The 14,866-nt window shown below is 45.0% G+C and overlaps 1 protein-coding gene across 1 annotated transcript in view; it reads right to left on the bottom strand.

The window, feature by feature from the left end:
* Positions 1 to 14,866, bottom strand: part of cntnap2a (contactin associated protein 2a) — a 232,694-nt gene that overhangs the window by 180,692 nt on the left and 37,136 nt on the right.

The following is a 14,866-nucleotide window of genomic DNA, read 5'->3' as shown; positions in this document are numbered from 1 at the left end:
GAGAGAGGGAGGGAGAGAGGGAGGGGGGGGGGGGAGGGAGGGAGGGAGGGAGGGGAGGGAGGGAGGGAGGGAGGGAGGGAGGGAGGGAGGGAGGGAGGGAGGGAGGGAGGGAGGGAGGGAGGGAGGGAGGGAGGGAGGGAGGGAGGGAGGGAGGGAGGGAGGGAGGCTGTCCTAGATAAATCTTGGCTCATCATTATTAAGATGACAAAGACAGAGTAGGAGACATCTTCTGTTGGAAAACAGCACTCACAATGAATTAGAATAATGTAACCAAAACATTTTAAATAGACAGGAAGGCAAATAATGACGTGCATCACCTGCTAAACATATATCTATAGGAAGACCATCATGCTTCCTGGAACCCATCTGAAATACTTCCCATTGACAGAGCCAATGAGAGGAAGGCCTGCTGATTCAGGTCCCATATGGAATAGAGGAAATGCTTTAATATGGTCATCATGGACAGGATGTCTGTATAATTTGTGTAGGTGGTGGAACTGTTCCCAAAATAGGCTGCTTTTCCATTATAATTGGAATATATAATAGAATGGTGTTTTATTGGCAAAGGGCTCTTCTCTCTCAGTCCTCCTCACCCCTCCCCCTCCTCCATCCCTTCCTCCTCCCTATTTTACCCTCACCCCTCCCTCTCTCTATCCCTCCTTCCCTCACCCCTCCCTCTCTCTATCCCTCCTTCCCTCCCTCACCCCTCCCTATCTCTATCCCTCCCTCTCTCTATCCCTCCCTCACCCCTCCCTCTCTCTATCCCTCCTTCCCTCACCCCTCCCTCTCTCTATCCCTCCCTTTCTCTATCCCCCCTCTCTCTATCCCTCCCTCCCTCACCCCTCCCTCTCTCTATCCCTTCCTCTCTCTATCCCTCCTTCCCTCCCTCACCCCTCCCTCACCCCTCCCTCTCTCTATCCCTCCCTCTCTCTCTCCCTCCCTCTCTCTATCCCTCTCTCTCTCTATCCCTCCTTCCCTCCCTCACCCCTCCCTCTCTCTATCCCTCCCTCTCTCTACCCCTCCTTCCCTCACACACCCCTCCCTCTCTCTATCCCTCCTTCCCTCACCCCTCCCTCTCTCTATCCCTCCCTCTCTCTATCCCTCCTTCCCTCACCCCTCCCTCTCTCTATCCCTCCCTCTCTCTATCCCTCCCTCTCTCTATCCCTCCCTCTCTCTATCCCTCCCTCTCTCTACCCCCCTCCTTCCCTCCCTCACCCCTCCCTCTCTCTATCCCTCCTTCCCTCACCCCTCCCTCTCTCTATCCCTCCCTCACCCCTCCCTCTCTCTATCCCTCCCTCTCTCTATCCCTCCCTCCCTCACCCCTCCCTCTAACTATCCCTCCTTCCCTCACCCCTCCCTCTCTCTATCCCTCCCTCTCTCTACCCCTCCTTCCCTCACACACCCCTCCCTCTCTCTATCCCTCCTTCCCTCACCCCTCCCTCTCTCTATCCCTCCCTCTCTCTATCCCTCCCTCTCTCTATCCCTCCCTCTCTCTACCCCTCCTTCCCTCCCTCACCCCTCCCTCTCTCTATCCCTCCTTCCCTCACCCCTCCCTCTCTCTATCCCTCCCTCTCTAAATCCCTCCCTCTCTCTATCCCTCCCTCTCTCTATCCCTCCCCTCCCTCTCTCCCTCCCTCCCTCACCCCTCCCTCTAACTATCCCTCCTTCCCTCACCCCTCCCTCTCTCTATCCCTCCCTCTCTCTATCCCTCCTTCCCTCACCCCCTCCCTCTCTCTATCCCTCCCTTTCTCTATCCCTCCCTCTCTCTATCCCTCCCTCCCTCACCCCTCCCTCTCTCTATCCCTCCCTCTCTCTATCCCTCCCTCTCTCTATCCCTCCTTCCCTCACCCCTCCCTCTCTCTATCCCTCCTTACCTCACCCCTCCCTCTCTCTATCCCTCCCTCCCTCTCTCTATCCTTCCCTCCCTCACCCCTCCCTCTCTCTATCCCTCCCTCTCTCTATCCCTCCTTCCCTCTTTCCCTCCCTCTCTCTATCCTTCCCTCCCTCACCCCTCCCTCTCTCTATCCCTCCCTCTTTCTATCCCTCCTTCCCTTTTTCTCGCCCTCTCTCTATCCCTCCCTCACCCCTCCCTCTCTCTATCCCTCCCTCTCTCTATCCCTCCCTCTATCCCTCCCTCCTCTCCCTCCCTCTATCCCTCCCTCTCTCTATCCCTCCCTCTCTCCCTCCATCCCTCCCTCTCTCTATCCCTCCCTCTCTCTATCCCTCCCTCTCTCTATCCCTCCCTCTCTCTATCCCTCCATCTCTCTATCCCTCCCTCCCTCTATCCCTCCCTCTCTCTATCCCTCCATCTCTCTATCCCTCCATCTCTCTATCCCTCCCTCCCTCTCTCTATCCCTCCCTCTCTCTATCCTTCCCTCCCTCACCCCTCCCTCTCTCTATCCCTCCCTCACCCCTCCCTCTCTCTATCCCTCCCTCTCTCTATCCCTCCATCTCTCTATCCCTCCCTCTCTCTATCCCTCCCTCTCTCTATCCTTCCCTCCCTCACCCCTCCCTCTCTCTATCCCTCCCTCACCCCTCCCTCTCTCTATCCCTCCCTCTCTCTATCCCTCCATCTCTCTATCCCTCCCTCTCTCTATCCCTCCCTCTCTCTATCCTTCCCTCCCTCACCCCTCCCTCTCTCTATCCCTTCCTCACCCCTCCCTCTCTCTATCCCTCCCTCTCTCTATCCCTCCATCTCTCCCTCCCTCTCTCTATCCCTCCCTCTCTCTATCCCTCCCTCTCTCTATCCCTCCATCTCTCTATCCCTCCCTCTCTCTATCCCTCCCTCTCTCTATCCCTCCCTCCCTCTTTCCCTCCTTACAAAAGTGTTCGGTTGTCAGCCTCCCTCAGTTAAACTCTCAGACGGTTTTGTCCTAAGAGTGACACACTGGGCTCTGATGATTAATAAGTCTGTGCCTCACTCACACGCACACTCTCACACACTCTCACACACTCTCACACACTCTCACACACTCTCACACTCACACACACACTCTCACACACTCTCACACACTCTCACACACTCTCACACACTCTCACACACTCTCACACTCACACACACACTCTCACACACTCTCACACACTCTCACACACTCTCTCTCACACACACACACACTCTCACACACTCTCACACACTCTCACACACTCTCACATACTCTCACATACTCTCACACACACACTCTCACACACTCTCACACACTCTCACACACTCTCACACACTCTCACACACTCTCACACACTCACACACACACTCACACACACACTCTCCCACACTCTCACACACACTCACACACACTCACTCACACACTCTCCCCTCCCACACTCTCCCACACACACACACACACACACACACTCTCCCACACACTCTCCCACACTCTCTCACACACACACACACACACACACACACACACACACACACACACACACACACACACACACACTCACACACTCTCACACACTCTCACACACTCTCACACACTCTCTCACACACACACACACACACACACACACACACACACACACACACACACACACACACACACACACACACACAGACACACACACACACACACACACACACACACACACACACACACACACACACACACACACACACACACACACACACACACACACACACACACACACACACACACACACACACACACACACACACACACACACACACACTAGTGTTGTCCATAGGATTTGAGACCCTCCTAAGTTTTTGAGACCCTCCTCTTGGCAGCAGAGTTAACATTTTGCTGCTTTAAAGCTAATTTCCTGCAATTGTACATGTTTTGCCATGGCTTATGCTATATTACTTATCTGAGGGACTCAATTATTATAACAAAATCAATGGGGCCCATGCCATGACAGTTTGTAAAATCTGCGATTCTCCCTGACTGACAAGTGTTTATTTTGGTGACTGTTATTTCTCAAACAAGATCTTGTTTAAAAATATATATGTCTAGGTCCATTATGGGGGAGACAGGTAGCCCAGTGGTTAGAGCGTTGGACTAGTAACTGAAAGATTTCAAGATCGAATCCCCGAGCTGACAAGGTAAAATCTGTCGTTCTGCCCCTGAACAAGGCAGTTAACCCAGTGTTCCCCGGTAGGCCTTCATTGAAAGAAAGAAATTGTTCTTAACTGACTTGCCTAGTTAAATGAAGGTAAAAAAATATCTTTTCTACATACTTTATATCTGGTTTTAGTCTGGTCTTAGTCATTTTTGGGAGTGGCGGCAGCAATTTAGCAGCGGCGGGGAAACACTGTACTCACAAGTCCCCAGAGTCCGGGGAGCGGGACAAATCATTAATCCTAGCCCAGAGAGAAAGACCCGTCAGGGGGATTCAACCACAGCCATGGGGAGATGGAAAGGAGGAGAGGGAAAAAAGAGAGGAGGAGTGGATGCAGGAGAGTAGTGAAGATAACTGTAAGGGGATGGAGGGAAGGGAAAAAAGAGAGGAGGAGTGGATGCTGGAGAGTAGTGAAGATAACTGTAAGGGGATGGAGGGAAGGGAAAAAAGAGAGGAGGAGTGGATGCAGGAGAGTAGTGAAGATAACTGTAAGGGGATGGAGGGAAGGGAAAAAAGAGAGGAGGAGTGGATGCTGGAGAGTAGTGAAGATAATGGAGGGAAGGGAAAAAAGAGAGGAGGAGTGGATGCTGTGAAGATAACTGGGGGATGGAGGGAAGGAAGGGAAATGCTGGAAGGTGAAGATAACTGTAAGGGGATGAAGGAAGGGAAAAAGGGGGCAGACAGAGGGGTGAGGGGAGGAGAGAGGTTAGGAGGAAGGCAGGGGTACGGTTGAGTGAGAGAAATACTGGTCGTAGTAGGATCAGACGAGGACCATGTTCCCGAGTGACACATCTGGAGGTCCACCATTATCCCTGGAGCAGGCTGACCTAGAATTCCCTGCTCTCCTGTCCTGTCCTCTCCTGTCTTCTCCGGTCCTGTCCTCTCCTGTCCTGTCTGCTCTCCTGTGCTGTCCTCTCCTGTCCTGTCCTCTCCTGTCTTCTCCGGTCCTGTCCTCTCCTGTCTGCTCTCCTGTGCTGTCCTCTCCTGTCCTGTCCTCTATGTCCTCACTCACTACGGTCATGAACAGAATATTTAAGGACAATCTTATAGTCATTCTCTCTCTCTCTCTCTCGCTCTCTCTCGCTCTGTCATGTCTCTTAGTTCTCTCTCTCTTCTCTCAATTCAATTCAATTCAAGGGGCTTTATTGGCATGGGAAACATGTGTTAACATTGCCAAAGCAAGTGAGGTAGATAATATACAAAAGTGAAATAATCAATAAAAATTAACGGTAAACATTACACATACAGAAGTTTCAAAACAATAAAGACATTACAAATGTCATATTATACATATATATATATATATATACAGTGTTGTAACAATGTACAAATGGTTAAGGTACACAAGGGAAAATAAATAAGCATAAATATGGGTTGTATTTACAATGGTGTTTGTTCTTCACTGGTTGCCCTTTTCTTGTGGCAACAGGTCACAAGTCTTGCTGCTGTGATGGCACACTGTGGAATTTCACCCAGTAGATATGGGAGTTTATCAAAATTGGATTTGTTTTCAAATTCTTTGTGGATCTGTGTAATCTGAGGGAAATATGTATCTCTAATATGGTCATACTGTACGTTGGACAGGAGGTTAGGAAGTGCAGCTCAGTTTCCACCTCATTTTGTGGGCAGTGTGCACGTAGCCTGTCTTCTCTTGAGAGCCAGGTCTGTCTATGGCGGCCTTTCTCAATAGCAAGGCTATGCTCACTAAGTCTGTACATAGTCAAAGCTTTCCTTAAGTTTGGGTCAGTCACAGTGGACAGGCTCTCTCTCTGTCTGTCATGTCTCTTAGTTCTCTCTTCTGTCTCGCTCTGTCATGTATCTTAGTTCTCTCTTCTCTCTCTCTGTTATGTATCTTAGTTCTCTCTCTCTCTCTCTCTCTCTGTCTGACCTTTCTCTTAGTTCTCTCTTCTCTCTCTCTCTGTCATGTCTCTTAGTTCTCTATCTCTCTCTCTCTCTCTCTCTCTCTCTCTCTCTCTCTCTCTCTTGTCATGTCTCTTAGTTCTCTCTTCTCTCTCTCTCCCTGTCATGTCTCTTAGTTCTCTCTTATCTCTCTCTACCTGTCATGTATCTTTGTTCTCTCTTCTCTCTCTCTCTCTGTCATGTCTCTTAGTTCTCTCTTCTCTCTCTCCCTGTCATGTCTCTTATTTCTCTCTCTCTCTCTCTCTCCTCTCTGTCATGTCTCTTAGTTCTCTCTTCTCTCTCTCTCTCTTTCTCTCTCTCTCTCTCTGGCATGTCTCTTAGTTCTCCTTCTCTCTCCCTCTCTTTCTCTCTCTCTCTGGCATGTCTCTTAGTTTTCCTTCTCTCTCGCTCTCTTTCTCTCTCTCTATCTCTGGCATGTCTCTTAGTTCTCCTCCTCTCTCCCTCTGTATTGTTTCAATGCTCTATTCTCTTTTTCTCTATCTCTTTCAAATTCAAGCTGTTTTATTAGCATGAAAAACATTGAGTCAATATTGCCAAATCAACAATGAATACAATATACATTGTAATAAAATGATAAAGAACAACAAATAATAATATAAAATGGTATTAAATAATACAACATTAAATAAAATAATTACAGTCAAAATAATAAGAGTCAATAGTAGAAATGTAATAAATATAAAAAGCTACACATGGAAAATGAAACTATAACTAACTTATACTACTACTTGTACAACATCTTCAATCATCATTCATTACTACTACCACCATCACTGAACTGCTATCACTACCATCACCATTACTACTACTACCACCATCACTGAACTGCTATCAATACCATCACCATTACTACTACTACCACCATCACTGAACTGCTATCACTACCATCACCATTACTACTACTACCACCATCACTGAACTGCTATCACTACCATCACCATTACTACTACTACCACCATCACTGAACTGCTATCACTACCATCACCATTACTACTACTACCACCATCACTGAACTGCTATCACTACCATCATCATTACTACTACTACCACCATCACTGACTGCTATCACTACCATCACCATTACTACTACTACCACCATCACTGAACTGTTATCACTACCATAATATTTCCTACTACCACAACTGACCTGCTATCACTACCATCACCATTACAACTACTAACCACCATCACTGAACTGCTATCACTACCATCATCATTACTACTACCACTACCATCACTGACCTGTTATCACTACCATCACCATTACTACTACTACCACCATCACTGAACTGCTATCACTACCATCACCATTACTACTACTACCACCATCACTGAACTGCTATCACTACCATCATCATTACTACTACCACCACCATCACTGAACTGCTATCGCGACCATCATCATTACGACTACCACCATCACTGACCTGTTATCACTACCATACCATTATACACTACCACCATACTACTACCATCATCATTACTACTACCACCACCATCACTGAACTGCTACTTATCAATCACTACTGTTATCACTACCATAATATTTCCTACTACACAACTGACCTGCTATCACTACTACCACCATCATTGAACTGCTATCACTACCATCATCATTACTACTACCACTACCATCACTGACCTGTTATCACTATCATCACCATGAACTGTTATCACTACCATCACCATTACTACTACTACCACCATCACTGAACTGCTATCACTACCATCATCATTACTACTACCACCATCACTGAACTGCTATCGACCATCATCATTACTACTACCACCATCACTGAACTGCATCATCATCATACGACTACCACCATCACTGAACTGCTATCACTACCATCATCATTACTATCACTACCACTACCACGACCATCACTGAACTGTTATCACTACCATCACCATTACTACGCCTATCAACTTCACTGAACTGCTATCACTACCATCACCATTACGACGACCATCACTGAAATGTTATCACTACCATCACCAATACTACTACCACCACTAACATCACTGAACTGCTATCACTACCATCACCATTACTACAACCACCACCACCATCACTAAACTGTTATCACTACCATCATCATTACTACCACAACCCCCACAATCACTGAACTGCTATGACTACCATCACCAATACTACTACCACCACTACCAACACTAAACTGTTATCACTACCATTATCATTACTACTACCACCACTACCTTCACTGACCTGTTATCACTACCATCACCATTACTACTACTACCACCATCACTAAACTGCTATCACTACCATCATATTTCCTACTACCACAACCGACCTGTTATCACTACCATCACCATTTCTACTAACACCAGCAGCACTGAACTGCTATCACCAACATGACCATTACGATGACCATCACTGAAATGTTATCACTACCATCACCAATACTACTACCACCACTACCATCAATGAATTGCTATCACTACCATCATCATTACTACTATCACTACCATCACTAAAATGCTACCACTACCATCACCATTACTACTACCACCACTACCAATCACTGAACTGCGATCACTACCATCATCATAACTACTACCACCACCACCATCACTAAACTGTTATCACTACCATTAACATTACTACTACCACCACCATCACTGAACTGCTATCACTAACATCACCATTACTACCACTACAACTACCATCACTAAACTGCTATCACTACCATCATCATTACTACCACTACCACTACCATCACTGAACTGCTATCAATACCATCATATTTCCTACTACGACAACCGACCTGCTATCAATACCATCACCATTTCTACTAACACCAACAGCACTGAACTGCTATCACCACCATGACCATTACGATGACCATCACTGAAATGTTATCACTACCATCACCAATACTACTACCACCACTACCATCACTGAACTGCTATCACTACCATCATCATTACTACTATCACTACCATCACTAAACTGCTACCACTAACATCACCATTACTACGACCACCACTACCAATCACTGAACTGCGATAACTACCATCATCATAACTACTACCACCACCACCATCACTAAACTGTTATCACAACCATTAACATTACTACTACCACCACCATCACCGAACTGCTATCACTAACATCACCATTACTACCACTACCACTACCATCACTAAACTGCTATCACTACCATCATCATTACTACCACTACCACTACCATCACTGAACTGTTATCTCTACCATCATCATTACTACTACCACGACCATCACTAAACTGCTACCACTACCATCACCATTACTACTACCACCACTACCAATCACTGAACTGCGATCACTACCATCATCATTTCTACTACCACCACTACCATCACTGACCTGTTATCACTACCATCACCATTACTACTACTACCACCATCACTGAAATGCTATCACGACCATCATCATTAATACTACCACTACAATCACTGACCTGTTATCACTACCATTACTACTACTACCACCATCACTGAACTGCTATCACTACCATCACCATTACTACTACCACAACCATAACTGAACTGCTATGACTACCATCATCATTACTACTACCACCATCACTGACCTGTTATCACAACCATCACCATTACTACTACTACCACCATCACTGAAATGCTATCACGACCATCATCATTACTACTACCACTACCATCACTGACCTGTAATCACTACCATCACCATTACTACTACTACCACCATCACTGAACTGCTATCACTACCATCATCATTACCACTACCACTACCATCACTGACCTGTTATCACTACCATCACCATTACTACTACTAACACCATCACTGAACTGCTATCACTACCATCATCATTACTACCACTACCACTACCATCACTGAACTGCTATCAATACCATCATATTTCCTACTACGACAACCGACCTGCTATCAATACCATCACCATTTCTACTAACACCAACAGCACTGAACTGCTATCACCACCATGACCATTACGATGACCATCACTGAAATGTTATCACTACCATCACCAATACTACTACCACCACTACCATCACTGAACTGCTATCACTACCATCATCATTACTACTATCACTACCATCACTAAACTGCTACCACTACCATCACCATTACTACTACTACCACCATCACTGAACTGCTATTAACACCATCATCATTACTACTACCACCATCACTGACCTGTTATCACTACCATCACCATTACTACTACTAACACCATCACTGAACTGCTATCACTACCATCATCATTACTACTACCACCATCACTGACCTGTTATCACTACCATCATCATTACTACTACCACTACCATCACTGAACTGCTATCACTACCATCATCATTACTACTACCACCATCACTGAACTGCTATTAACACCATCATCATTACTACTACCACCATCACTGACCTGTTATCACTACCATCACCATTACTACTACTAACACCATCACTGAACTGCTATCACTACCATCATCATTACTACTACCACCATCACTGACCTGTTATCACTACCATCATCATTACTACTACCACTACCATCACTGAACAGTTATCACTACCATCACCATTACTACTACTACCACCATAACTGAACTGCTATCACTACCATCATCATTACTACTACCACCATCACTGAACTGCTATCGCGACCATCATCATTACGACTACCACCATCACTGAACTGCTATCACTACCATCATCATTACTATCACTACCACTACCACGACCATCACTGAACTGTTATCACTACCATCACCATTACTACGCCTATCAACTTCACTGAACTGCTATCACTACCATCACCATTACGACGACCATCACTGAAATGTTATCACTACCATCACCAATACTACTACCACCACTACCATCACTGAACTGCTATCACTACCATCACCATTACTACAACCACCACCACCATCACTAAACTGTTATCACTACCATCATCATTACTACCACAACCCCCACCATCACTGAACTGCTATGACTACCATCACCAATACTACTACCACCACTACCAACACTAAACTGTTATCACTACCATTATCATTACTACTACCACCACTACCTTCACTGACCTGTTATCACTACCATCACCATTACTACTACTACCACCATCACTAAACTGCTATCACTACCATCATATTTCCTACTACCACAACCGACCTGTTATCACTACCATCACCATTTCTACTAACACCAGCAGCACTGAACTGCTATCACCAACATGACCATTACGATGACCATCACTGAAATGTTATCACTACCATCACCAATACTACTACCACCACTACCATCAATGAACTGCTATCACTACCATCATCATTACTACTATCACTACCATCACTAAAATGCTACCACTACCATCACCATTACTACTACCACCACTACCAATCACTGAACTGCGATCACTACCATCATCATAACTACTACCACCACCACCATCACTAAACTGGTATCACTACCATTAACATTACTACTACCACCACCATCACTGAACTGCTATCACTAACATCACCATTACTACCACTACCACTACCATCACTAAACTGCTATCACTACCATCATCATTACTACCACTACCACTACCATCACTGAACTGCTATCAATACCATCATATTTCCTACTACGACAACCGACCTGCTATCAATACCATCACCATTTCTACTAACACCAACAGCACTGAACTGCTATCACCACCATGACCATTACGATGACCATCACTGAAATGTTATCACTACCATCACCAATACTACTACCACCACTACCATCACTGAACTGCTATCACTACCATCATCATTACTACTATCACTACCATCACTAAACTGCTACCACTACCATCACCATTACTACTACCACCACTACCAATCACTGAACTGCGATCACTACCATCATCATAACTACTACCACCACCACCATCACTAAACTGTTATCACAACCATTAACATTACTACTACCACCACCATCACTGAACTGCTATCACTAACATCACCATTACTACCACTACCACTACCATCACTAAACTGCTATCACTACCATCATCATTACTACCACTACCACTACCATCACTGAACTGCTATCAATACCATCACCATTACAACTACCACCACCATAACTGAACTGCTATGACTAACATCATCATTACTACTACCACCATCACTGAACTGTTATCACTACCATCACCATTACTACTACTACCACCATCACTGAACTGCTATCACTACCATCACCATAACTACTACCACTACCATCACTGAACTGTTATCTCTACCAACATCATTACTACTACCACGACCATCACTAAACTGCTACCACTACCATCACCATTACTACTACCACCACTACCAATCAATGAACTGCGATCACTACCATCATCACTTCTACTACCACCACTACCATCACTGACCTGTTATCACTACCATTACCATTACTACTACTACCACCATCACTGAAATGCTATCACGACCATCATCATTACTACTACCACTACCATCACTGACCTGTTATCACTACCATTACTACTACTACCACCATCACTGAACTGCTATCACTACCATCATCATTACGACTACCACTACAATCACTGACCTGTTATCACTACCATTACTACTACTACCACCATCACTGAACTGCTATCACTACCATCACCATTACAACTACCACAACCATAACTGAACTGCTATGACTACCATCATCATTACTACTACCACCATCACTGAACTGCTATCACTACCATCACCATTACTACTACTACCACCATCACTGAACTGCTATCACTACCATCATCATAACTACTACCACTACCATCACTGAACTGTTATCACTACCATCATCATTACTACTACCACGACCATCACTAAACTGCTACCACTACCATCACCATTACTACTACCACCACTACCAATCACTGAACTGCGATCACTACCATCGTCATTTCTACTACCACCACTACCATCACTGACCTGTTATCACAACCATCACCATTACTACTACTACCACCATCACTGAAATGCTATCACGACCATCATCATTACTACTACCACTACCATCACTGACCTGTAATCACTACCATCACCATTACTACTACTACCACCATCACTGAACTGCTATCACTACCATCATCATTACCACTACCACTACCATCACTGACCTGTTATCACTACCATCACCATTACTACTACTAACACCATCACTGAACTGCTATTAACACCATCATCATTACTACTACCACGATCACTGACCTGTTATCAATACCATCACCATTACTACTACTACCACCATCACTGACCTGTTATCACTACCATCATATTTCCAACTACCACAACCGGCCTACTATCACTACCATCACCATTACTACTACTACCACCATCACTGAACTGCTATCACTACCATCATCATTACGACTACCACTACCATCACTGACCTGTTATCACTACCATTACTACTACTACCACCATCACTGAACTGCTATCACTAACATCACCATTACTACCACTACCACTACCATCACTAAACTGCTATCACTACCATCATCATTACTACCACTACCACTAACATCACTGAACTGCTATCAATACCATCACCATTACTACTACCACCACCATAACTGAACTGCTATGACTACCATCATCATTACTACTACCACAATCACTGAACTGTTATCACTACCATCATCATAACTACTACCACCACCATCACTAAACTGCGATCACTACCATCATCATTTCTACTACCACCACCACCATCACTAAACTGTTATCACTAACATTAGCATTACTACAACCACCACCATCACTGAACTGCTATCACTACCATCACCATTACTACCACTACCACTTCCATCACTACACTGCTATCACTGCCATCACCATTACTACCACTACCACTACCATCACTAAACTGCTATCACTACCATCACCATTACTACTACCACCACTACTACCACTGCCATCACTAAACTGATAACACTACCATCACCATTACTACTACCACCACTACCACACCTACCATCACTAAACAGCTATCACTACCATCACCATTACTACCATGAAACTTATATCACTACCATCACCATTACTTCCACGACCACCATGAAACTGATATCATGACCATCACCATTACTACCACTACCATCACTAAACTGCTATCACTACCATCACCATTACTACTACCACCATCACTAAACTTTTATCACTACCATCATCATTACTACCACTACCATCACTAAACAGTTATCACTACCATCATCATTACTACCACTACCATCACTAAACAGTTATCACTAACATCATCATTACTACTACCACCACCACCATCACTGAACAGCTATCACTACCACTGCCATTACTGCTACCACCACCACCATCACTCAACTGTTATCACTACCATCATATTTCCTACTACCACAACCGACCTGCTATCACTACCATCACCATTACTACTACTACCACCATCACTGAACTGCTATCACTACCATCATCATTACAACTACCACAAACATCACTGACCTGTTATCACTACCATCATCATTACGACTACCACTACCATCACTGACCTGTTATCACTACCATTACTACTACTACCACAATCACTGAACTGCTATCACTAACATCACCATTACTACCACTACCACTACCATCACTAAACTGCTATCACTACCATCATCATTACTACCACTACCACTAACATCACTGAACTGCTATCAATGCCATCACCATTACTACTACCACCACCATAACTGAACTGCTATGACTTCCATCATCATTACTACTACCACCATCACTGAACTGTTATCACTACCATCACCATTACAACTACTACCACCATCACTGAACTGCTATCACTACCATC

The sequence above is a fragment of the Oncorhynchus masou genome, chromosome 30 (assembly GCF_036934945.1).
Source record: "Oncorhynchus masou masou isolate Uvic2021 chromosome 30, UVic_Omas_1.1, whole genome shotgun sequence".
Classification (NCBI taxonomy): domain Eukaryota; kingdom Metazoa; phylum Chordata; class Actinopteri; order Salmoniformes; family Salmonidae; genus Oncorhynchus; species Oncorhynchus masou.
This window is presented reverse-complemented; position numbering and strand designations above follow the sequence as displayed.